General features: G+C 52.2%; 1 long non-coding RNA gene across 1 annotated transcript in view; it reads left to right on the forward strand.

Moving 5' to 3' along the window:
* The first annotated feature begins 1,669 nt into the window (after positions 1-1,669).
* The window catches only part of LOC116969355, a 25,735-nt gene continuing 2,165 nt past the window's right edge, over positions 1,670-25,239 (forward strand). The window contains exons 1-2 of the long non-coding RNA XR_004410737.1: positions 1,670-1,812; positions 13,491-13,494. This is a non-coding gene — a long non-coding RNA (uncharacterized LOC116969355). The remainder of the gene's footprint in view (positions 1,813-13,490; positions 13,495-25,239) is intronic.

Here is a 25,239-nt window from a genome sequence, read left to right on the forward strand (position 1 = left end):
CGGGGGGTGAAAAATACGCTTGGTATATCCCTTTTTGCGGAGGTTTTTAATTTTTTTTATAATAGAGCGATTGTTACTCTTTCTTTCTTTCTTTTCTAGGGTCTAGTATTTGAGTATAGGAACAGGGAGGTTCTACTGCAGTTGTACAGGGTCTTGGTGAGACCACACCTGGAGTATTGCGTACAGTTTTGGTCTCCTAATCTGAGGAAAGACATTCTTGCCATAGAGGGAGTACAGAGAAGGTTCACCAGACTGATTCCTGGGATGTCAGGACTTTCATATGAAGAAAGACTGGATAGACTCGGCTTGTACTCGCTAGAATTTAGAAGATTGAGGGGGGATCTTATAGAAACGTACAAAATTCTTAAGGGGTTGGACAGGCTAGATGCAGGAATATTGTTCCCGATGTTGGGGAAGTCCAGAACAAGGGGTCACAGTTTAAGGATAAAGGGGAAATCTTTTAGGACCGAGATGAGGAAAACTTTTTTCACACAGAGAGTGGTGAATCTGTGGAATTCTCTCCCGCAGAAGGTAGTTGAGGCCAGTTCAACAACCAGGTTCAGGAATAGTTACTTCCCCTCAGCCATCAGGCTATTAAACCTGGCTCGGACAAAACTCTGATTATTACCAACCACTTTCTGTTATTTGCACTATCAGTTTATTTATTCATGTGTGTATATATTTATATCATGGTATATGGACACATTTATCTGTTTTGTAGTAAATGCCTACTATTTTCTGTGTGCTTAAGCAAAGCAAGAATTTCATTGTCCTATCCAGGGACACATGACAATAACCTCACTTGAACTTGAACTTCATTGGCTATATTTAAGAGGGAGTTAGATGTGGCCCTTGTGGCTAAAGGGATCAGGGGGTATGGAGAGAAGGCAGGGACGGGATACTGAGTTGGATGATCAGCCATGATCATACTGAATGGCGGTGCAGGCTCGAAAGGCCGAATGGCCTCTACTCCTGCACCTATTGTCTATGTTTCTATGTCTATTTTTAACTTTCTTCTCTAACTCCTTTTCTAATGGGCTTTGTTTTCCCAACACTTTCCTGCACTATCACGACTCTCTCTCACTTTCCTTACTTCTTTTATTTCTATCTTTCTGAAAGCTCAAAAAATGAAGGGGTACAACAAATGTAATGAGATATATGTTGTGTGTATTACTGCAACTTATTGTACTTCTAATAAAAATAAAATTAAAAAATATATAAAATAATTTTTTTTTAAAAATACGTGTAAATTGTCCCTAGTGTGTGTAGGATAGTGTTGATGTGCGGGCGATCGTTGGTCGACACGGACTCGCTAGGCCAAAGCCTGTTTCCGCCCTGTATCTCTGAAGTAAAAAGGGAATAGTTGAAGCAGGGAGAGGAGGGCGAGAGTTTGGGGCCTGGTTCAAGATGGCCGACTTTTGCCTCCTGTTTCCGTGCTGTGTCTTTGAACTAAACTAGTGTGTGAACGGGCGATCGCTGGTCGGCACGGACTCGGTGGGGCCGAAGGGCCTGTTTCCGCGGTGTATCTCTAAACTAGACTAGTGTGTGAATGGGCGATCGCTGGTCGGCTAATACGGACTCGCTAAGCCGAAGCCTGTTTCTGCGCTGTATCTCTAAACTAAACTAGTGTGTGTGAACGGGCGAACGCTGGTCGGCTAGTACGGACTCGGTGGGGCCGAAGGGCCTGTTTCCGCGCTGTATCTCTGAAGTAAAAAGGGAATAGTTGAAGCAGGGAGAGCAGGGCAAGACTTTGGGGCCTGTTTCAAGATGGCCAACTTTTGCCTCCTGTTTCCGCGCTGTATCTCTAAACTAGTGAACGGGAGGGAGGGAGAGAGAGAGAGGGAGAGAGGAGGGGAGAGAGGGAGAGGGTGAGAGAGGGGGAGGGAGAGAGAGAGAGAGGGAGGGAGAGGGTGTTCAAAAGGGAACTGCAGATGCTGGAATATCGAAGGTACACAAAATTGCTGGGGAAACTCAGCGGGTGCAGCAGCATCTATGGAGCGAAGGAAATAGGTGACGTTTCGGGCCGAAACCCTTCTTCAGACTGATAGGGGGTGGGGAAAGAAAGAAGGACAAAGGGAGGAGGAGGAGGAGCCCGAGGGCGGGCGGATGGGAGGGTGGGAGGAGACAACTAGAGGGTGAAGGAAGGGGAGGAGACAGCACGGGCTAGCCAAATTGGGAGAATTCAATGTTGATGCCATAGGGACGCAAGGACCCCAGACGGAATATGAGGTGCTGTTCCTCCAATTACCGCTGTTGCTCACTCTGGCAATGGAGGAGACCCAGGACAGAGAGGTCGGATTGGGAATGGGAGGGGGAGTTGAAGTGCTGAGCCACCGGGAGGTCAGGTAGGTTATTGCGGACTGAGCGGAGGTGTTCGGCGAAACGGTCGCCCAACCTACGCTTGGTCTCACCGATGTAAATCAGCTGACATCTAGAGCAGCGGATGCAGTAGATGAGGTTGGAGGAGATACAGGTGAACCTTTGTCGCACCTGGAACGACTGCTTGGGACCTTGAATGGAGTCGAGGGGGGAGGTGAAGGGACAGGTGTTGCATTTCTTGCGGTTGCAACGGAAAGTGCCCGGGGAGGGGGTGGTGCGGGAGGGAAGGGAAGAATTGACGAGGGAGTTGCGGAGGGAGCGGTCTTTGCGGAAGGCAGACATGGGGGGAGATGGGAAGATGTGGCGAGTGGTGGGGTCACGTTGGAGGTGGCGGAAATGGCGGAGGATTATGTGTTGTATTTGCCGGCTGGTGGGGTGAAAGGTGAGGACCAGAGGGACTCTGCCCTTGTTGCGTGTGCGGGGATGGGGAGAGAGAGCAGTGTTACGGGGTATGGATGAGATCCTGGTGTGAGCCTCATCTATGGTGGCGGAGGGGAATCCGCATTCCCTGAAGAACGAGGACATTTCCGATGCCCTGGTATGAAATGTCTCATCCTGGGAACAGATGCGGCGTAGGCGGAGGAATTGGGAGTAGGGGATGGAGTCTTTACAGGGGGCAGGGTGGGAAGACGTGTAGTCCAGATAGCCATGTGAGTCAGTGGGTTTGTAATGTATGTCGGTCAGGAGTCTGTCCCCTGCGATGGAGATGGTGAGGTCAAGGAATGGTAGGGAAGTGTCGGAAATCGTCCAGGTGTATTGGAGTGCCGGATGGAAGTTGGTGGTGAAGTGGATGAAGTCAGTCAGTTGTGCGTGGGTGCAGGAGGTGGCACCAAAGCAGTCGTCAATGTAGCGGAGGTAGAGGTCGGGGATGGGGCCCTGGTACGTCTCGAACAAGGATTGTTCAGCGTGCCCGACAAAGAGGCAGGCGTAGCTGGGGCCCATGCGTGTGCCCATAGCTACGCCTTGTGTTTGGAGGAAATGGGAGGAGTCAAATGTAAAGTTGTTGAGGGTGAGGACCAACTCCGCTAAGCGGAGGAGAGTGTCGGTGGCTGGGTATAGGTTGCTCCTCTGGTCGAGGAAGAACCGGAGGGCTCTGAGGCCATCCTGGTGGGGGATGGAGGTGTAGAGTGACCGGACATCCATGGTGAAGATGAGGGGGTGAGGGCCCAGACTGGCAGGTCAGTCCAGTCTCCCGTTGACGTCAATGCGGGGGTGAAGCCAGAGGCGGCCATCTTGACTACTGGCAGTCCGGGTGGAGCTGGAGCACGAACGGGGGTTTGAACGCATCGAACCAACCGTCCGTCCAACCGTCCGCTCGTCTGCCGCGCGCAGTGACGTCCACTGGCCCCGCCCCGCCCGGCGCAGTGACGTTCACTGGCCCCGCCCCGCCCGGCGCAGTGACGTCCACTGGCCCAGCCCCGCCCCACCCCGCCCCGGCGCAGTGACGTCACCGCGCACCCGCGACGGTTGCTTCAGCAAGCACGGCACAAGATGGCGGTTGGGTTTTGAATGTTGAGGCGGCTCCGGGAGAAGCGACTGGAGACAGAAGGTAGACACAAGACAATGGAGCTCGGTCCCGGGGAGGGAGGGAGAGGGGAGAGGGGAGGGGGAGAGGGGGAGGGGGAGGGGGAGGGGAGAGGGAGGGAGAGCAAGTAACAACACAAGGGCCTGTCCCACCTTCACGACCTCTGCCGACTTTGCCCCAAATGCTAAACAGCTGCTTCCCACGGGCTGGGTCATGTTTTATACTTTGGCAATAATAACAATGTGTTTTTTATCATGCAAATGAAGTATTATAAATTGAAAAATAGAAAATTAAATTGAATTGGGAGAGAGAGAGGAAAGAGAGAGGGAGAGAGAGAGAGAGAGAATGAGAGAGGGAGAATGAGAGGGAGAGGTAGAGAGGGAGAGTCCTTTAGTTTAAAAATAAGCGGTGGGTGGCTTCAACAGCAAATCCCAACAACACGTTCCCGGTAGATCCCAGCGCGGAATCCCAGGAGGGAGAATTCCCAGTGGAACCTGGCAAAGAATTCCCAGCAAAGAATTCCCAGCCGGGATTTCCCAAGATCCCCGCACAGCTTTCCCAGCTCATTATTCCCATCAGAAAATTCCCAGATTCCTACAGAGAATTCCCAGTAGCTCACAGCTGGGAATTCCCGGCAGTTTGTTGATCCCGAAAAGAATTCCCATCCAACATTGAGGCTTCAAGGTGACTTGGTTAGGCTGGGTGAGTGGGCAAATGCATGGCAGATGCAGTATAATGTGGATAAATGTGAGGTTATCCACTTTGGTGGCAAAAACAGGAAAGTAGACTATTATCTGAATGGTGGCCGATTAGGAAAAGGGGAGATGCAGCGAGACCTGGGTGTCATGGTACACCAGTCATTGAAAGTAGGCATGCAGGTGCAGCAGGCATGAAGAAAGCCAATGGTATGTTAGCATTCATAGCAAAAGGATTTGAGTCTAGGAGCAGGGAGGTTCTACTGCAGTTGTACAGGGTCTTGGTGAAACCACATAGAATTTACAAGATTGAGGGGGGATCTTATAGAAACTTACAAAATTCTTAAGGGGTTCGACAGGCTAGATGCAGGAAGATTGTTCCCGATGTTGGGGAAGTCCGGAACAAGGGGTCAGTTTAAGGATAAGGGGGAAATCTTTTAGGACCAAGATGAGGAAAACATTTTTCACACAGAGAGTGGTGAATCTCTGGAATTCTCTGCCGCAGAAGGTAGTTGAGGCCACACAGTTCATTGGCTATATTTAAGAGGGAGTTAGATGTGGCCCTTGTGGCTAAAGGGATCAGGGGGTATGGAGAGAAGGCAGGTACAGGATACTGAGTTGGATGATCAGCCATGATCATATTGAATGGCGAATGGTGCTGGCTCGAAGGGCCGAATGGCCTCTACTCCTGCACCTGTTGTCTATGTTTCTAATCCAAACTCTCTCTCTCCCCCCCCCCTCCTCCCCTCTCCCCGCCACCGGCGCTACAGGTCTCTCCGTTGCTAACTGCATTTCGTTGTCTCTGTACCGTACACTGACAATGACAATTAAAGTTGAATCTGAAGTTGAATTGAATTGAATCTTTGGTCTCCATTGAAGTCAATGGGAGTGAAGCCCAGGGGGAGGTGGCCATCTTTGATCAAGGCACTTCCCCACTCCATTGAAGTCAATGGGAGTGAAGCCTGGGGTGGCCATTTTTGATCAAGGCACTTCTCCACTCCATTGAAGTCAATGGGAGTGAAGCCCAGAGTGAGGTGGCCATCTTTGATCAAGGCACGTCATTGAAGTCAGTGGGAGGTGAAGCCCAGGACGGCCATCTTTGTAAAAGGCACTTGCCCATTTATTTATTTTATTTAGCGAATGCAAAGTCCTTTAGCCAAGCAGTTGCCTCTTGATCTGCTGTATGAAGGGTGACAAGTCCTCCTTTGAGTCTTTGTTGAGGGCATGCTTCAACGATGTGTTGCATTGTTTGCTGCTCTCCACAAGCACACCGTGGGGTTGGGCTGCTGCCCCATTTGTGAAGGCTGGCCAAGCAGGGGCCATGTCCAGTCCTGAATCTATTCAGCGTCGTCCACTGCTTCCTTGGGAGGTTGTTGCCAGGGACCGGCAGGGTGGGGTCTGACACCAGATGTTTATTTGGGACGTCCTTGGACTCCCATTCCCTTTTCCAAGCTGATTGGATGGTGAAATCAGCTGGTGGTGGGTTCTTCCAAATTGGTCGTCTAGATGGAAGTCGAGCAGTGGGTGGGTTGAAGATGTCCATGTGAATTGGCAGGTGAGGGGAGTGTTTGGTCTTTTGGAGCATCCTTTGAGTGAGGACTACTCGCCGGATGTGTGGAGGGGCTATGTTGGATAGGACAGGGAGCCAGGGGAGTGGTGTTGAGCGGAGGATGTGTGGAGGGGCTATGTTGGATAGGACAGGGAGCCAGGGGAGTGGTGTTGAGCGGAGGATGTGTGGAGGGGCTATGTTGGATTAGGACAGGGAGCCAGGGGAGTGGTGTTGAGCAGAGGATGTGTGGAGGGGCTATGTTGGATAGGACAGGGAGCCAGGGGAGTGGTGTTGAGCGGAGGATGTGTGGAGGGGCTATGTTGGATAGGACAGGGAGCCAGGGGAGTGGTGTTGAGCGGAGGATGTGTGGAGGGGCTATGTTGGATAGGACAGGGAGCCAGGGGAGTGGTGTTGAGCGGAGGATGTGTGGAGGGGCTATGTTGGATAGGACAGGGAGCCAGGGGAGTGGTGTTGAGCGGATTGTTCCTGTGATGATCCTCATTGTTGAGTTCAATTGGGTGTCCACATGGTGTGTGTGGGATGACCTGGACCAAACAGGGGCACAATATTCGGCTGAAGAAAATGCAAGGGCTAGTGCTGAAATGCACAGTCTGGGGGCTGCTGCCCCCCCCCCCCCAGTGACCCGGCTGCCGTGAAACCTCCCTATTGCGGTTAGTTAGTGATGAACTAACAACCTCTGTCTGTCTACTACATGTTATGATTCAAGATGATTTAAACTTCACACCTGGCCCCTCGCCCGCTCTGTCTGTCTGTCTGTGTGTCTACTACACGTTGTTGTCATTATTCAAGATGATTTAAACTTCCCACCTGTGTTTATTCAGCCCATTTCCAGCGGGAATGTGAAGGTCGGCCGTGGAGAAGCGAACGAACTCCCAGTGACCGAGCGCGCGGGCGGGCGGGCGAGCGGCCGTTGGTGAAGAACCTTCTGGAAACGGCGGGAAAAACAACGGGCGGCGACGGCTGAGGGAGCGCGAGCGGGAGCGGCGACAGTTGGTGGCTGGGATCCCGGCGGGCCATCTTGACTACTGGCAGGTCCAGTCAGTCCCGTCCCGTCCGACTGTCGATGCGCGGGGTGAAGGCCAGAGGCGGCCATCTTGACTACTGGGCAGTCGCGGGTGAGAGCTGGAAGCGCGAACGTGGGTTTTACGCATCGACCAACCGTCCTCTGGTCTGCCGCGCGCGTGCCGTCAACTGGCCCCGCCCCGCCCCGGCGAAGTGACGTTCACTGGCCCCCGCCCCGCCCGGCGCATTGACGTCACCGCGCACACCGCGACAGTTGCTTCAGCAAGCACGGCCAAGATGGCTATTTGGGTTTTTGAAGGTTGAGGCGGCCTCCGGAGTAATCGACTGGAGACAGAAGGTAGACCAATACAATGGAGCTCGGTCCAGGAGAGGGAGGAGAGGGGGAGGGGGAGGGGTGAGGTGGGAGGGGAGGGGGAAGGGGGCAGAGAGAGAGGGGGAGGGGAGGGAGGGGGGGAGAGAGAGAGGGGAGAGCAAGTAACAACACGAGGGCCTGTCCCACCTTCACGACCTCACTCACGACCTCTGCCGACTTTGCCCCAGATGCTAAACAGCTGCTTTCCACGGGCTGGGTCATGTTTTATACTTTGGCAATAATAACAATGTGTTTTTTATCATGCAAATGAAGTATTATAAATTGAAAAATAGAAAATTAAATTGAGAGACAGAGAGGAAAGAGAGAGAGAGAGAGAGAGAGAGAGAGAGAGAATGAGAGAGGGAGAATGAGAGAGAGAGAAAGAGAGAGGGAGAGAGGGAGAGAGGAGAGAGGTGAAAGATAGAATGAGAGAGAGAGGGAGAAAGAGAGAGAGAGAATGAGAGAGAGGGAGAAGGAGAGGGAGAGAAATAATGAGAGCGAGAGAATGAGAGAGAGAGAGAGAATGAGAGAGGGAGAATGAGAGAGAGGGAGAAAGAATGAGAGAGGGAGAATGAGAGAGAGAAAGAAGGAGAGAGAGAAAGAGAGAGAGAGGGAGAGAGAAAGAGAGAGAGGGAGAATGAGAGAGAGGGAGAATGAGAGAGAGAAGAAAGAGAGAGGGAGAAAGAAAGAGAGAGGGAGAAAGAATGAGAGAGAGGGAGAATGAGAGAGAGAGAATGAGAATGAGAGAGAGAGAATGAGAGAGAGAGGGAGAATGAGAGAGAGAGAATGAGAGAGAGAGAATGAGAGAGGGAGAATGAGAGGGAGAGACCTTTAGTTTAAAAATAAGCGGTGGGTGGCTTCAACAGCAAATCCCAACAACACGTTCCCGGTAGATCCCAGCGCGGAATCCCAGGAGGGAGGATTCCCAGTGGAACCTGGCAAAGAATTCCCAGCAAAGAATTCCCAGCCGGGATTTCCCAAGATCTCCGCACAGCTTTCCCAGCTCAGTATTCCCATCAGAAAATTCCCAGATTCCTACAGAGAATTCCCAGTAGCTCACAGCTGGGAATTCCCGGCAGTTTGTTGATCCCGAAAAGAATTCCCATCCAACATTGAGGCTTCAAGGTGACTTGGATAGGCTGGGTGAGTGGGCAAATGCATGGCAGATGCAGTATAATGTGGATAAATGTGAGGTTATCCACTTTGGTGGCAAAAACAGGAAAGTAGACTATTATCTAAATGGTGGCCGATTAGGAAAAGGGGAGATGCAACGAGACCTGGGTGTCATGGTACACCAGTCATTAAAAGTAAGCATGCAGGTGCAGCAGGCAGTGAAGAAAGCGAATGGTATGTTAGCATTCATAGCAAAAGGATTTGAGTATAGGAGCAGGGAAGTTCTACTGCAGTTGTACAGGGTCTTGGTGAGACCACACCTGGAGTATTGCGTACAGTTTTGGTTTCCTAATCTGAGGAAAGACATTCTTGCCATAGAGGGAGTACAGAGAAGGTTCACCAGACTGATTCCTGGGATGTCAGGACTTTCATATGAAGAAAGACTGGATAGACTCGGCTTGTACTCGCTAGAATTTAGAAGATTGAGGGGGGGATCTTATAGAAACGTACACAATTCTTAAGGGGTTGGACAGGCTAGATGCAGGAAGATTGTTCCCGATGTTGGGGAAGTCCAGAACAAGGAGGTCACAGTTTAAGGATAAGAGGGAAATCTTTTAGAACCGAGATGAGAAAAACATTTTTTTTCCCACACAGAGAGTGGTGAATCTGTGGAATTCTCTGCCATAGAAGGTAGTTGAGGCCACAGTTCATTGGCTATATTTAAGAGGGAGTTAGATGTGGCCCTTGTGGCTAAAGGGATCAGGGGGTATGGAGAGAAGGCATGGATGGGATACTGAGTTGGATGATCAGCCGTGATCATGTTGAATGGCGGTGCAGGCTCGAAGGGCCGAATGGCCTCTACTCCTGCACCTATTTTCTATGTATGGCTGCAGGCAATGACATTTCGTTCAGACCGAAAGGTCTGAATGACAAATAAAGGATTTAATCTAATCTAAATTCTGCACTGACAGAAGAACCTCCTTGCTCCTATACTCAAATCCTTTTGCTATGATAGGTAGACGAGTGATAGATTGTGGAAATATGGCCTTTAAAAATAAGCGGTGGGTTGCTTCAAGTTCCAAGCTTCAATGTAATTGTCACTTAATCAATTAAGGTTCGATGAAATGAACGGATGAATAAGTTTATTAGTGTGTTCACATACAAGGAATCTGCCTCATTGCTCCGCTCGCTAGCAAAAGGATTTGAGTCTAGGAGCAGGGAGGTTCCACTGCAGTTGTACAGGGTCTTGGTGAGACCACACCTGGAGTATTGCGTACAGTTTTGGTCTCCTAATCTGAGGAAAGACATTCTTGCCATAGAGGGAGTACAGAGAAGGTTCACCAGACTGATTCCTGGGATGTCAGGACTTTCATATGAAGAAAGACTGGATAGACTCGGCTTGTACTCGCTAGAATTTAGAAGATTGAGGGGGGATCTTATAGAAACGTACACAATTCTTAAGGGGTTGGACAGGCTAGATGCAGGAAGATTGTTCCCGATGTTGGGGAAGTCCAGAACAAGGGGTCACAGTTTAAGGATAAGGGGGAAATCTTTTAAGACCGAGATGAGATTTTTTTTTTTCACACGGTGAATCTGTGGAACTCTCTGCCACAGAAGGTAGTTGAGGCCACAGTTCATTGGCAATATTTAAGAGGGAGTTAGATGTGGCCCTTGTGGCTAAAGGGATCAGGGGGTATGGAGAGAAGGCAGGTACGGGATACTGAGTTGGATGATCAGCCATGATCATATTGAATGGCGGTGCAGGCTCGAAGGGCCGAATGGAGAGAAGACAGGTACAGGATAGGGAGGTTTCACGGCAGTCGTCATGACCCGTACTGTTGCCACCCTACTCCAAGTGGAGTACAAGCGATGAACTGCAGGTAGGCACTGACCATTGTTTCCAGCGTAGCGGGCCCGTTAAAACCCGCTGAAATTGTCAATGTTTGCGCTGTAAATAATGATGGAAATCGGGATAAGCGTGTGAGACATTTAGCCCACATCACAATTCCAAAAGTGAGGAGAAATGACGGTAGATAGAAGCGAGAGCTGAAGGGACAACAACAGCCAGAGTGCTTGGCGGACATTGGCCGTTTGCTCACTGCATTTCATCAACAGTAAGGCATTATTTGTGTTTTTTCTTGATTCCTTTGGCATCTAAAAAGTTTCAGAAGTGATAAATCTGGCTGTCATTTTTTTAAATCGCCCATGGTTCCCAAGTGGGTTTTTACATACAAAATGAAAACGCATCTGAAGAAAAATTTACAGCCAGATTTATCAATTTTTAGATACCAAAGGAATCAAGAAAAAACACAAATAATGCCTTCCTTGATGAAATGCAGTGAGCAAAGGCGATAATGCCCAATATTTTCAATGTTTACCAAGCACTTTAGCTGCTGTAGTCCCTTCAGTTCTCGCTTCTCTATACCTTCATTTCGCTTCACGTTTGGAATTCTAAAGTTGGGTCCATGTCTCTCACTCTTACCCCAACTCCCACAATTTCAGCGCAGAAATTCAACATTTTGGCGGTTTTTAACAGGTAGGAAAGTACGAGTTTCTTGCATTAATAACATATAGCGGAAGTGACGGATGCCCTCCAGATGTATTGAGCGGCTCCATGCGTCGAGCCCTATAATAATAATACATTTTATTTATGGGCGCCTTTCAAGAGTCTCAAGGACACCTTACAAAAATTTAGCAGGTAGAGGAAAAACATGTAAGGGGAATGAAATAAATAGTAGAAACATGACTAGTACACAAAGTAAAGACAGAATTCAATTCAAAACACAATATGAGGCAATTCAAGCACAGATGAAAAGGGAGGGGGACGTGGGGCTAAGGATAGGCAGAGGTGAAGAGATGGGTCTTGAGGCGGGACTGGAAGATGGTGAGGGACACGGAATTGCGGATCAGTTGGGGGAGGGAGTCCCAGAGCCTGGGAGCTGCCCTGGAGAAGGCTCTGTCCCCAAAACTGCGGAGGTTGGACTTGTGGATGGAGAGGAGACCGGCTGATGTGGATCTGAGGGACCGTGAGGGTCGGTAGGGGGAGAGGAGGTCAGGGGGGGGGGGGGGGGCAGATGGTGGAGGGCTTTGTAGGTGAGGACCAGGATTTTGTAGGTGATCCGGTGGGAGATGGGAAGCCAGTGAAGTTGTTTGAGGACTGGAGTGATGTGATGCCAGGATTTGGTGTGGGTGATGAGCCCTATGAACCAGTGACCTTACGTGCAATCCCCCTATAACTCTGGCACTGGCTCAGGCCACTTAAATCAGCTGCCCTGGACATTTTATGACTGTTTTTACTTGTATTTTAATGTTGCTGTTCTAACCTGCATTTTAAAAAATCTATTCGTACTGTTTTATCAGGAACTGGATTGTTTTTTTTAGCGTTTTTATTTTATGCGTGAAATGTTTTAAGTGTTTACTAGACCAAGTGCAGACCCGTTGGGTCTGTTTCCCCATGGGGGGGGGGGCTGTGGCATCACACTCACATTAAACACCCCCCAAACACACCGGTGGGGGGAGGGGGGGTGAGAAGAGGGGAGGGAGGGGAGAGGAGGAGGAGGAAACTTGACAGATTTGGGAGGGAAAGGAGAGCGGGGTAGGGGGTGAGAGAGGGGGATGGGGAGAGAGATGTGGGGGATGGGGAGGGAGGGGAGGAGGGAGGGAGGGGGAGAGGGGTGGGGGGAGAGAGGGCAAAGAGGGGAGGGAGAGTGGAGGGGGAAGGGAGGGGAGAAGTGGAAGAGTGGGGAGGGTGGGGTAGGGGGAGTGGTGGAAGAGGGACAGGGGTAGGGGGAAGGGAGTGGGGGAGAGAGGGAAGGGGGTGGGGTAGAGAGGGAATGGGGGTGGGGGAGAGAGGGGTGAGGAGAGGGAGACATAGAAATTAAGTGCAGGAGTAGACCATTTGGCCCTTCGAGCCTGCACCGCCATTCAATATGATCATGGCTGATCATCCAACTCAGTATCCTGTAGCTGCCTTCTCTCCATACCCCCTGATCCCTTTAGCCACAAGGGCCACATCTAACTCCCTCTTAAATATAGCCAATGGACTGCGGCCTCTTCTGTGGCAGAGAATTCCACAGATTCACTGCTCTCTGTGTGGGAAAAATGTTTTCCTCATCTCGGTCCTAAAAGATTTCCCCCTTATCCTTAAACTGTGACCCCTTGTTGCGGACTTCCCCAACATTGGGAACAATCTTCCTGCATCTAGCCTGTCCAACCCCTTAAGAATTTTGTAAGTTTCTATAAGATCCCCCCTCAATCTTCTAAATTCTAGCGAGTACAAGCCGAGTCTATCCAGTCTTTCTTCATATGAAAGTCCTGACATCCCAGGAATCAGTCTGGTGAACCTTCTCTGTACTCCCTCTATGGCAAGAATGCATTTCCTCAGATTAGGAGACCAAAACTGTACGCAATACTCCAGGTGTGGTCTCACCAAGACCCTGTACAACTGCAGTAGAACCTCCCTGCTCCTAGACTCAAATCATAAGCTAATGGCATGTTGGCCTTCATAGAGAGAGGGCTTGAGTTTAGACGCAAGGTGGACCTACTGCAGTTGTACAGGGCCCCGGTGACACCAGACCTGGAGTATTGTGTGCAGTTTTGGTCTCCAAATTTGAGGAAGGATATTCTTGCTATTGAGGGAGCCCAGCGTAGGTTCACCAGGTTAATTCCTGAGATGATGGCAGGACTGACATATGTTGAAAGAATGGGACGACTGGGTTTGTATTCACTGGAATTCAGAAGGATGAGCGGGTATCTTATAGAATCGTATACAATTAGTGAGGGATTGGACAGGGTAGATGCAGGAAACATGTTCCCCATGTTGGGGGAGTCCAGAACTGTTAAGGTACATTATTATCTAAATGGTGGCCGACTAGGAAAAGGGGAGATGCAGCGAGACCTGGGTGTCATGGTACACCAGTCATTGAAAGTGGGCATGCAGGTGCAGCAGGCAGTGAAGAAAGCGAATGGTATGTTAGCTTTCATAGCAAAAGGATTGAGTATAGGAGCAGGGAGGATTCTACTGCAGTTGTACAGGGTCTTGGTGAGACCACACCTGGAGTATTGCGTACAGTTTTGGTCTCCAAATCTGAGGAAGGACATTATTGCCATAGAGGGAGTGCAGAGAAGGTTCACCAGACTGATTCCTGGGATGTCAGGACTGTCTTATGAAGAAAGACTGGATAGACTTGGTTTATACTCTCTAGAATTTAGGAGATTGAGAGGGGATCTTATAGAAACTTACAAAATTCTTAAGGGGTTGGACAGGCTAGATGCAGGAAGATTGCTCCCGATGTTGGGGAAGTCCAGGACAAGGGGTCACTGCTTAAGGATAAGGGGGAAATCCTTTAGGACCGAGATGAGAAGAACTTTTTTCACACAGAGAGTGGTGAATCTCTGGAACTCCCTGCCACAGAGGGTAGTCAAGGCCAGTTCATTGGCTATATTTAAGAGGGAGTTAGATGTGGCCCTTGTGGCTAAGGGGATCAGAGGGTATGGAGAGAAGGCAGGTACGGGATACTGAGTTGGATGATCAGCCATGATCATATTGAATGGCGGTGCAGGCTCGAAGGGCCGAATGGCCTACTCCTGCACCTAATTTCTATGTTTCTATTTCTTAAAACAGACAACTCACAATAAGTTAGATCAACCAACACAGGTTTTACTGATTATTTAGCCGGCGAGAGTGGCAGGGGATACAAATTCAAGTATGCAACACACACTTAACACTCCTAAGGATGTGAGATAAGGAGAGAGGAATGTATATGTGCAGCTTTAAGGGACATTGTTCAGGTAGCATTTGGAGTTTTGCATAGTAAACCAGAATGGTTTAAAAACGAGGAACTGCAGATGCTGGTTTACAAAAATGGACACAAAACGCTGGAGTAACTCAGCGGGACAGGCAGCATCTCTGGACAGAAGGACTGAGTGATATTTCGGGTCGAGACTGAGGAGGGTCTCGACCAGAAATGTTACCCATTCCTTCCAGTATTTTGTGTTTACCTAAACAGCGCCTATCTATCCACGTGGCAGTGTGCCAGCAGGCTGGAGGAGCGGGCAAAGGCCTTGCCACAGAGCGGGCAGGTGAAGGGGCGTTGGCCGGTGTGGACAAGACGGGTGAAGCCCTTACCACAGGACAGGCCGGGGTAGGGACGCTCACCGCTGTGGGTACGATATTGCTGCCACAGGCTGGACATGCGAGTGAAACCCTTGCCACACTCAGCGCACTCAAAGGGTCAAAGGACAAGGGGTCACAGCTTACGGTTAAGGGGGAAATCCTTTTAAACCGAGATGAGAAGAACTTTTTTCACACAGAGAGTGGTGAATCTCTGGAACTATCTGCCACAGAGGGTAGTCGAGGCCAGTTCATTGGCTATATTTAAGAGGGAGTTCGATGTGGCCCTTGTGGCCAAGGGGATCAGAGGGTATGGAGAGAAGGCAGGTACGGGATACTGAGTTGGATGATCAGCCATGATCATATTGAATGGCGAATGGTGCAGGCTCGAAGGGCCGAATGCCCTACTCCTGCACCTATTGTCTATGTTTCTATGTCTCTCTCCAGTGTGTATCCGCTGGTGCTCCCGCCGCCCCCGTGCTCTCTTGTCACAGTGGGAGCAGCGGCTCGCCGACGTGGGCCCGCCGGTGATGTCGCAACCCCCACGCGCTGTCAAACGACTCACCGCAGTACGGGCAGTCGTAGGGCGGGACACTGGTGTGCACGTGTTGGTGAGACAGGGCGTGGGAGTCCATGGCAGAGCGCTCTCCACACACCGGGCTGGGGACTGGACGGTCACCGGTGTGAACCCGCTGGTGGGACAGCAGCCTGGTGGAGCAGATGAAGCCCTTGCCGCACTGGGCACAGGTGTAGGGGTGCTCGCCGGTGTGTGTGCGCTGGTGCTTCTGCAGCCTGATGGAGCAGATGAAGCCCTTGCTGCACTGGGCACAGGTGTAGGGGTGCTCGCCGGTGTGGGTGCGTTGGTGCCTATACAGGTTGGAGGACTGGGTGAAGCCCTTGCCGCACTGGGCACAGGTGAAGGGGCGCTCGCTGGTGTGTGTGCGCTGGTGCTTCTGCAGGCCGCTGGACTTGGTGAAGCCCTTGCCGCCCAGGGCGCAGGTGTACTCGCCGGTGTGGGTGCGCTGGTGCTTCAGCAGGTTGGAGGACTGGGTGAAGCCCTTGCCACACTGGGCGCAGGTGTAGGGGCGTTCGCCGGTGTGGGTGCGCTGGTGCACCAGCAGCGTGGCGGAGCGGGTGAAGCCCTTTCCACACTGGGCGCAGGTGAAGGGGCGTTCGCCAGTGTGGGTGAGCTGGTGCCTCTGCAGGCTGCCATACTGGGTGAAGCCCTTGCCGCACTGGGCGCAGGTGTAGGGGTGCTCGCCGGTGTGGGTGTGCTGGTGAACCAGCAAGGCGCCAGAGTTGGTGAAGCCCTTGCCGCACTGGGCGCAGGTGTAGGGGCGCTCGCCGGTGTGGGTGCGCTGGTGATTTTGCAGGCCGCTGTACTGGGTGAAGCCCTTGCCGCAGTCGCTACAGGTGTAGGGGCGCTCGCTGGTGTGCACGTGCCTGTGCACCTTCAGTTCCCTGGACGACTTGAAGCCTTTGCCGCAGTCGGAGCAGGTGAAGGGCCGCTCACTGCTGTGCACCCGCTGGTGCACCCACAGCGCCGACATTCGGGCAAAGCTTTTGCCGCAGGTGGGGCAGACATGGGGCTTCTCGCCCGTGTGCAACTGCCGGTGCTGCCGTAGCCTAGACAACAAGGCAAAGTTCTTGCCACATGTGGAGCAGCCATAGTCTTTCTCGCCCGTGTGCAACCGCCGGTGGGTCTCCAGGACATCCGCCGTCTTGAAACTCTTGCCGCAGTCCGAGCAGTCGAAGGGCCGTTCTCCCGTGTGCACCCGCCGGTGGGCCTCCAGCTCGCTCGGGCTCCGGCAGGCCTTGCCACACACGTCACACTCATAACGCTTCTCCTTGTTGTGCCCCGTCATCTGGTCCTCCATCGAAGCTCAGACCCTCGAAGCTCAGCCTGCACACCGAGCAGATGGGGGGCTCACCGGCACCCTGGCCGCCCTCAATGGCCGCTCACGTCCCCGACTCTCCGTCCACAGCAACGGCTCCTAAACCCTGCAGGAGGGGAACACAGAGGGTCAACAAGCTGGCAAACAGGACATTACTAGCACATATTGAGTGTGTTCATGGCGGAGGAAACAGTTGCTGCCTCACCGCCAGAGACCCGGGCTCGATCCTGACTACGGGTGCTGTCTGTGCGGAGTTTGTACGTTCTCCCTTTGACCTGCGTGGGTTTTTACTCTGGGTTTTTCCGGTTTCCTCCAACATTTCAAAGACGTTCAGGGTTGTAGATGAATCGGCCTCCACAAAATTGCTGAATTGTCCTTAATGTGCGTGGGATAGTGCTAGTGTACGGGGTGATCGCTGGTCGGCACGGACTCCGTGGGCCGAAAGGCCTGTTGTTTCCGCGCTGCATCTCTAAACTAAACTAAACCAAAGGGTGTCGACCCAAAACGCCACCCATTCCTACTCTCCACAGATGCTGCCTGACCCGCTGAGTTACTCCAGCACTTTGTGTCTATCTTCTCCACAGATGCTGCCTGACCCGCTGAGTTACTCCAGCACTTTGTGTCTATCTTCTCCACAGATGCTGCCTGACCCGCTGAGTTACTCCAGCACTTTGCCATAAAGTGATACAGCATTGGAAAGAGGCCCTTCGGCCCAACTCGTACCCGAATGGCATCTACTCCTGCACCTATTGTCTATGTTTCTATTAAAGCCACATTTGCAGATTCTACCTCCAGAACGGCCCAAAATCGCTGATAAACAGCCACTGACAGCCAGCACATCCAGTGAGTGCTAACCAGTTGCTAACTAACGGTTAACCCGCCTTAACTAGCGATAAATCCCATTTGTGTGTGTTTTCACCATTTTAGCACCAAACCGGCCCCAAATCGCTGCTAAACGGGTCAGCGCGGGCCAACACGTCTAGTGAAGCGGTAACCAGCCGCTAACCAGCGGTTAACCAGCCCTAACTAGCGATATTAGGCGATAAAAGCCACATTTGACTACATTGGGAGATTCAACCCCAGAACTGCCCCAAATCGATGCTAAACTGATCAGCGGCGGCCAACACGTGTGGTGAGCGTTAACCAGCCGTTAACCAACTACTAACCAGTGGTTAACCCGCCCTAACTAGCGATAAATGTCACATTTGACCACATTGGGAGATAAACCCTAGAACGGCCCCAAATCGCTGCTAAACGGGTCAGCGACGGCCAACACGTCTAGTGAGCGGTAACCAGCCGCTAACCAGCGGTTAACCAGCCCTAACTAGCGATATTAGGCGATAAAAGCCACATTTGGCTGCATTTTTCCACTTTTGGAGATTCAACCCCCAGAACGGCCCCAAATCGCGGCTAAACTGGTCAGCGACGGCCAACACGTGTGGTCAGCGCTAACCAGCCGCTAACCAGCGCTAACCAGCCGCTAACTAGCGATAAATCCGCCGTTTCCCGCGTTATTGGCGGCCGGAAGTTGCGGATCCCGCTCCCGCCGCCCCCTGGGGTTCCGCGCGGGGTTGGTTCCCGGGGCCGTTTCCGGGCGGAAAAGGGGATGAAAAAGGAGAGAAAAAGGAGAAGAAAAGGAGAGAAGGAGAGAAAGACTCAACTCCAGCAGAGAAGCGACAAGATGGCGGCGGCGGGAGCAGGAGAAGGGGGCGGGGCCACGTCACTGCGTCAGCGCGTACCTGCCTACAACGTCACCGCGTATGGAGCTCGACGTCATCGCGCGGAGGGGTAGAACGTCACCGGGCCCGGCCCTCCGAAGAAGTGCCCTGATCAAAGATGGCCGCCGCCTCGCCCTGGGCTTCAATGGAGATGACTGCCAGTATCAAAGATGGCCGCCACACCCTGGGATTCATTCCCATAGACCTCAATGGAGAAGACCGCCTTGATCAAAGATGGACGCGGACCGCCCTCATAGACTTCAATGGAAGCTGTGCCAGTACCAAAGATGGCCGCCGCCTCTCTATGCATCACCATCCCCTCAATAAACCAAGCCCAGCAACAACGGTCTCCAGTGTGTTCCACCTCCATAATAATAATAATATAATCATAATAACTTTATTTATAAAGCACTTTAAACAACCGCAGTTGCCACAAAGTGCTGTACATGAGAACTCATGGACAAAAAGCTATTACAAACCATTAAAAACCGTAAAACGAAGGACTATAAAAAAACACACTAAAAATTAAAAGACATTAAAAGCACTAAGAACAGGAGCAATGCCTCAGCCAGTGTCGAAAGCCAAAGAATAAAACATTTTAGGGAGGATTTGAAGATGGACAGTGAGGGGGCCTGTGTGAAGTGCAGCGGCAAGGTGTTCCAGAGTGCCGGAGCAGCAACAGAAAAGGCTCTATCCCCTCTGAGCTTCCGCTTAGACCGCGGTACCTCAAGGAGCAGCTGATCAGCTGACCTGAGGCACCGGGCAGGAGCATATAGGTGGAGCAGCTCAGAGAGGTAAGGCGGGGCGAGCCCATTCAACGATTTAAAAACAAATAAAAGAATTTTGAAATGAACTCGAAAGTGCACTGGAAAGTGCATAATGCAGAAGCCACAAGAGAACCAAACATCTATCTGAGCAGGACCAAACTGAAGTATGCCCCCACTCCAACCTACCTCAGAGTGACCCTTGACAGGACCCTATCCTTCAAGGAACATCTCAAAAGAACAGCAGCTAAGGTGAAGTCCAGAAACAATCTCCTCAGTAAGCTTGCTGGCTCAAAGTGGGGTGGGGGGGCGGGGGGGGGCAGCAACCCCCAGACTGTGCATTTCAGCACTAGCCCTTGCATTTTCTTCAGCCGAATATTGTGCCCCTGTTTGGTCCAGGTCATCCCACACACACCATGTGGACACCCAATTGAACTCAACAATGAGGATCATCACAGGAACAATCCGCTCAACACCACTCCCCTGGCTCCCTGTCCTATCCAACATAGCCCCTCCACACATCCTCCGCTCAACACCACTCCCCTGGCTCCCTGTCCTATCCAACATAGCCCCTCCACACATCCTCCGCTCAACACCACTCCCCTGGCTCCCTGTCCTATCCAACATAGCCCCTCCACACATCCTCCGCTCAACACCACTCCCCTGGCTCCCTGTCCTATCCAACATAGCCCCTCCACACATCCTCCGCTCAACACCACTCCCCTGGCTCCCTGTCCTATCCAACATAGCCCCTCCACACATCCTCCGCTCAACACCACTCCCCTGGCTCCCTGTCCTAATCCAACATAGCCCCTCCACACATCCGGCGAGTAGTCCTCACTCAAAGGATGCTCCAAAAGACCAAAAACTCCCCTCACCTGCCAATTCACACGGACATCTTCAACCCACCCACTGCTCGACTTCCATCTAGACCACCAATTTGGAAGAACCCACCACCAGCTGATTTCACCATCCAATCAGCTTGGAAAAGGGAATGGGAGTCAAAGGGGGGGGGGGGGCAGCAGCCCCCAGACTGCGCATTTCAGCACTAGCCCTTGCATTTTCTTCAGCCGAATATTGTGCCCCTGTTTGGTTCAGGTCATCCCACACACACCATGTGGACACCCAATTGAACTCAACAATGAGGATCATCACAGGAACAATCCGCTCAACACCACTCCCCTGGCTCCCTGTCCTATCCAACATAGCCCCTCCACACATCCTCCGCTCAACACCACTCCCCTGGCTCCCTGTCCTAATCCAACATAGCCCCTCCACACATCCTCCGCTCAACACCACTCCCCTGGCTCCCTGTCCTATCCAACATAGCCCCTCCACACATCCTCCGCTCAACACCACTCCCCTGGCTCCCTGTCCTATCCAACATAGCCCCTCCACACATCCTCTGCTCAACACCACTCCCCTGGCTCCCTGTCCTAATCCAACATAGCCCCTCCACACATCCTCCGCTCAACACCACTCCCCTGGCTCCCTGTCCTATCCAACATAGCCCCTCCTCACATCCTCCGCTCAACACCACTCCCCTGGCTCCCTGTCCTATCCAACATAGCCCCTCCACACATCCGGCGAGTAGTCCTCACTCAAAGGATGCTCCAAAAGACCAAACACTCCCCTCACCTGCCAATTCACATGGACATCTTCAACCCACCCACTGCTCGACTTCCATCTAGACGACCAATTTGGAAGAACCCACCACCAGCTGATTTCACCATCCAATCAGCTTGGAAAAGGGAATGGGAGTCCAAGGACGTCCCAAATAAACATCTGGTGTCAGACCCCACCCTGCCGGTCCCTGGCAACAACCTCCCAAGGAAGCAGTGGACGACGCTGAATAGATTCAGGACTGGACATGGCCCCTGCTTGGCCAGCCTTCACAAATGGGGCAGCAGTCCAACCCCACGGTGTGCTTGTGGAGAGCAGCAAACAATGCAACACATCGTTGAAGCATGCCCTCAACAAAGACTCAAAGGAGGACTTGTCACCCTTCATACAGCAGATCAAGAGGCAACTGCTTGGCTAAAGGACTTTGCATTCGCTAAATAAAATAAATAAATGGGTAAGTGCCTTTTACAAAGATGGCCGTCCTGGGCTTCACCTCCCATTGACTTCAATGAAGTGCCTTAATCAAAGATGGCCACCTCCCTCTGGGCTTCACTCCCATTGACTTCAATGGAGTGGAGAAGTGCCTTGATCAAAGATGGCCACCCCGGGCATCACTCCCATTGACTTCAATGGAGTGGAGAAGTGCCTTGATCAAAGATGGCCACATCCGCCTGGGCTTCACTCCCATTGACTTCAATGGGGACCAAAGATTCAATTCAATTCAACTTCAGATTCAACTTTAATTGTCATTGTCAGTGTACGGTACAGAGACAACGAAATGCAGTTAGCAACGGAGAGACCTGTAGCGCCGGTGGCGGGGAGAGGGGAGGGGGGGGGGGGAGGAGACAGAGAGAAGGGGGAGAGAGATAGTTTGGATTAGAAACATAGAAACATAGACAATAGGTGCAGGAGTAGAGGCCATTCGGCCCTTCGAGCCTGCACCATTCGCCATTCAATATGATCATGGCTGATCATCCAACTCAGTATCCTGTACCTGCCTTCTCTCCATACCCCCTGATCCCTTTAGCCACAAGGGCCACATCTAACTCCCTCTTAAATATAGCCAATGAACTGTGTGGCCTCAACTACCTTCTGCGGCAGAGAATTCCAGAGATTCACCACTCTCTGTGTGAAAAATGTTTTCCTCATCTTGGTCCTAAAAGATTTCCCCCTTATCCTTAAACTGACCCCTTGTTCCGGACTTCCCCAACATCGGGAACAATCTTCCTGCATCTAGCCTGTCGAACCCCTTAAGAATTTTGTAAGTTTCTATAAGATCCCCCCTCAATCTTGTAAATTCTATGTGGTTTCACCAAGACCCTGTACAACTGCAGTAGAACCTCCCTGCTCCTAGACTCAAATCCTTTTGCTATGAATGCTAACATACCATTGGCTTTCTTCATGCCTACTGCACCTGCATGCCTACTTTCAATGACTGGTGTACCATGACACCCAGGTCTCGCTGCATCTCCCCTTTTCTTAATCGGCCGCCATTCAGATAATAGTCTACTTTCCTGTTTTTTGCCACCAAGTGATAACCTCACATTTATCCACATTATACTGATCTGCCATGCATTTTGCCCACTCACCCAGCCTATCCAAGTCACCTTGAAGCCTCAATGTTGGATGGGAATTCTTTTTCGGGACTCAACAAACTGCCGGGAATTCCCAGCTAGTGAGCTACTGGGCATTCTCTGTAGGAATCTAGGGAATTTTATGATGGGACTTACTGAGCTGGGAAGCTGTTGCGGAGATCTTGGGAAATTCACGGCTGCGGAATTCTTTGCTGGGAATGCTTGCCAGGTTCCCACTGGGAATTCTCATCCTGGGATTTCCGCGCTGGGGATTCTACCGGGAACGTGTTGTTTGGGATTTGCGTTGAAGACACCCACCGCTTATTTTTAAACTAAAGGTTCTTCTCCCTCCTCTCTCATTCCTCTCTCCATTCTCCTCTCTCTCATTCTCCATCTCTCATTCCCCCTCTCCTCACCCACTCTCCTCTCCTCCCTCTCTCCTCATCCCCCTCCTCCTCGCCTCTCTCTCATTCTCTCTCTCTCTCTCTCCCTCTCTCTTTCCTCTCTCTCTCCCAATTCAATTTAATTTTCTATTTTTCAATTTATAATACTTCATGGGCATGATAAAAAACACATTGTTATTATTGCCAAAGTATAAAACATGACCCAGCCCGTGGGAAGCAGCTGTTTAGCATCTGGGGCAAAGTCGGCAGAGGTCGTGAGTGAGGTCGTGAAGGTGGGACAGGCCCTTGTGTTGTTACTTGCTCTCCCTAGCTCCCCCTCCCCCTCCCCCTCCCTCTCCCTCTCCCCTCTCCATCCCTCTCCCCCTCTCCCTCCCTCCCCCTCCCCTCCTCCCCCTCTCTCCCTCCCCCCTCCCCCTCCCCCTCCGGGACCAAGTTCCATTGTCTTGTGTCTACCTTCTGTCTCCAGTCGCTTCTCCCGGAGCCGCCTCAACATTCAAAACCCAACCGCCATCTTGTGCCGTCCTTGCTGAAGCAACTGTCGCGGGTGCGCGGTGACGTCACTGCGCCGGGCGGGGCGGGGCCAGTGGACGTCACTGCGCCGGGCGGGGCGGGGCCAGTGAACGTCACTGCGCCGGGCCGGGCGGGGCGGGGCCAGTGGACGTCACTGCGCCGGGCGGGGCGCTGCCAGTGGACATCACTGCGCCGGGCGGGGCGGGGCCAGTGGACGTCACTGCGCGCGGCAGACGAGCGGACGGTTGGACGGACGGTTGGTTCGATGCGTTCAAACCCCCGTTCGCGCTCCAGCTCCACCCGGACTGCCAGTAGTCAAGATGGCCGCCTCTGGCTTCACCCCCGCATTGACGTCAACGGGAGACTGGACTGGACCTGCCAGTCTGGGCCCTCACCCCCTCATCTTCACCATGGATGTCCGGTCACTCTACACCTCCATCCCCCACCAGGATGGCCTCAGAGCCCTCCGGTTCTTCCTCGACCAGAGGAGCAACCTATACCCAGCCACTGACGCTCTCCTCCGCTTAGCGGAGTTGGTCCTCACCCTCAACAACTTTACATTTGACTCCTCCCATTTCCTCCAAACACAAGGCGTAGCTATGGGCACACGCATGGGCCCCAGCTACGCCTGCCTCTTTGTCGGGCACGCTGAACAATCCTTGTTCGAGACGTACCAGGGCCCCATCCCCGACCTCTACCTCCGCTACATTGACGACTGCTTTGGTGCCACCTCCTGCACCCACACACAACTGACTGACTTCATCCACTTCACCACCAACTTCCATCCGGCACTCCAATACACCTGGACGATTTCCGACACTTCCCTACCATTCCTTGACCTCACCATCTCCATCGTAGGGGACAGACTCCTGACCGACATACATTACAAACCCACTGACTCACATGGCTATCTGGACTACACGTCTTCCCACCCTGCCCCCTGTAAAGACTCCATCCCCTACTCCCAATTCCTCCGCCTACGCCGCATCTGTTCCCAGGATGAGACATTTCATACCAGGGCATCGGAAATGTCCTCGTTCTTCAGGGAATGCGGATTCCCCTCCGCCACCATAGATGAGGCTCACACCAGGGTCTCATCCATACCCCGTAACACTGCTCTCTCCCCATCCCCGCACACGCAACAAGGGCAGAGTCCCTCTGGTCCTCACCTTTCACCCCACCAGCCGGCAAATACAACACATAATCCTCCGCCATTTCCGCCACCTCCAACGTGACCCCACCACTCGCCACATCTTCCCATCTCCCCCCCATGTCTGCCTTCCGCAAAGACCGCTCCCTCCGCAACTCCCTCGTCAATTCGTCCCTTCCCTCCCGCACCACCCCCTCCCCGGGCACTTTCCGTTGCAACCGCAAGAAATGCAACACCTGTCCCTTCACCTCCCCCCTCGACTCCATTCAAGGTCCCAAGCAGTCGTTCCAGGTGCGACAAAGGTTCACCTGTATCTCCTCCAACCTCATCTACTGCATCCGCTGCTCTAGATGTCAGCTGATTTACATCGGTGAGACCAAGCGTAGGTTGGGCGATCGTTTCGCCGAACACCTCCGCTCAGTCCGCAATAACCTACCTGACCTCCCGGTGGCTCAGCACTTCAACTCCCCCTCCCATTCCCAATCCGACCTCTCTGTCCTGGGTCTCCTCCATTGCCAGAGTGAGCAACAGCGGAAATTGGAGGAACAGCACCTCATATTCCGTCTGGGGCCTTGCGTCCTTATGGCATTAACATTGAATTCTCCCAATTTGGCTAGCCCGTGCTGTCTCCTCCCCTTCCTTAACCCTCTAGCTGTCTCCTCCCACCCTCCCGCCCTCGGGCTCCTCCTCCTCCTCCCCTTTTCCTTCTTTCTTTCCCCACCCCCCATCAGTCTGAAGAAGGGTTTCAGCCCGAAACGTCGCCTATTTCCTTCGCTCCATAGATGCTGCTGCACCCGCTGAGTTTCCCCAGCAATTTTGTGTACCTTTGATA

This window comes from Amblyraja radiata, unplaced genomic scaffold, assembly GCF_010909765.2.
Source record: "Amblyraja radiata isolate CabotCenter1 unplaced genomic scaffold, sAmbRad1.1.pri S160, whole genome shotgun sequence".
NCBI lineage: Eukaryota > Metazoa > Chordata > Chondrichthyes > Rajiformes > Rajidae > Amblyraja > Amblyraja radiata.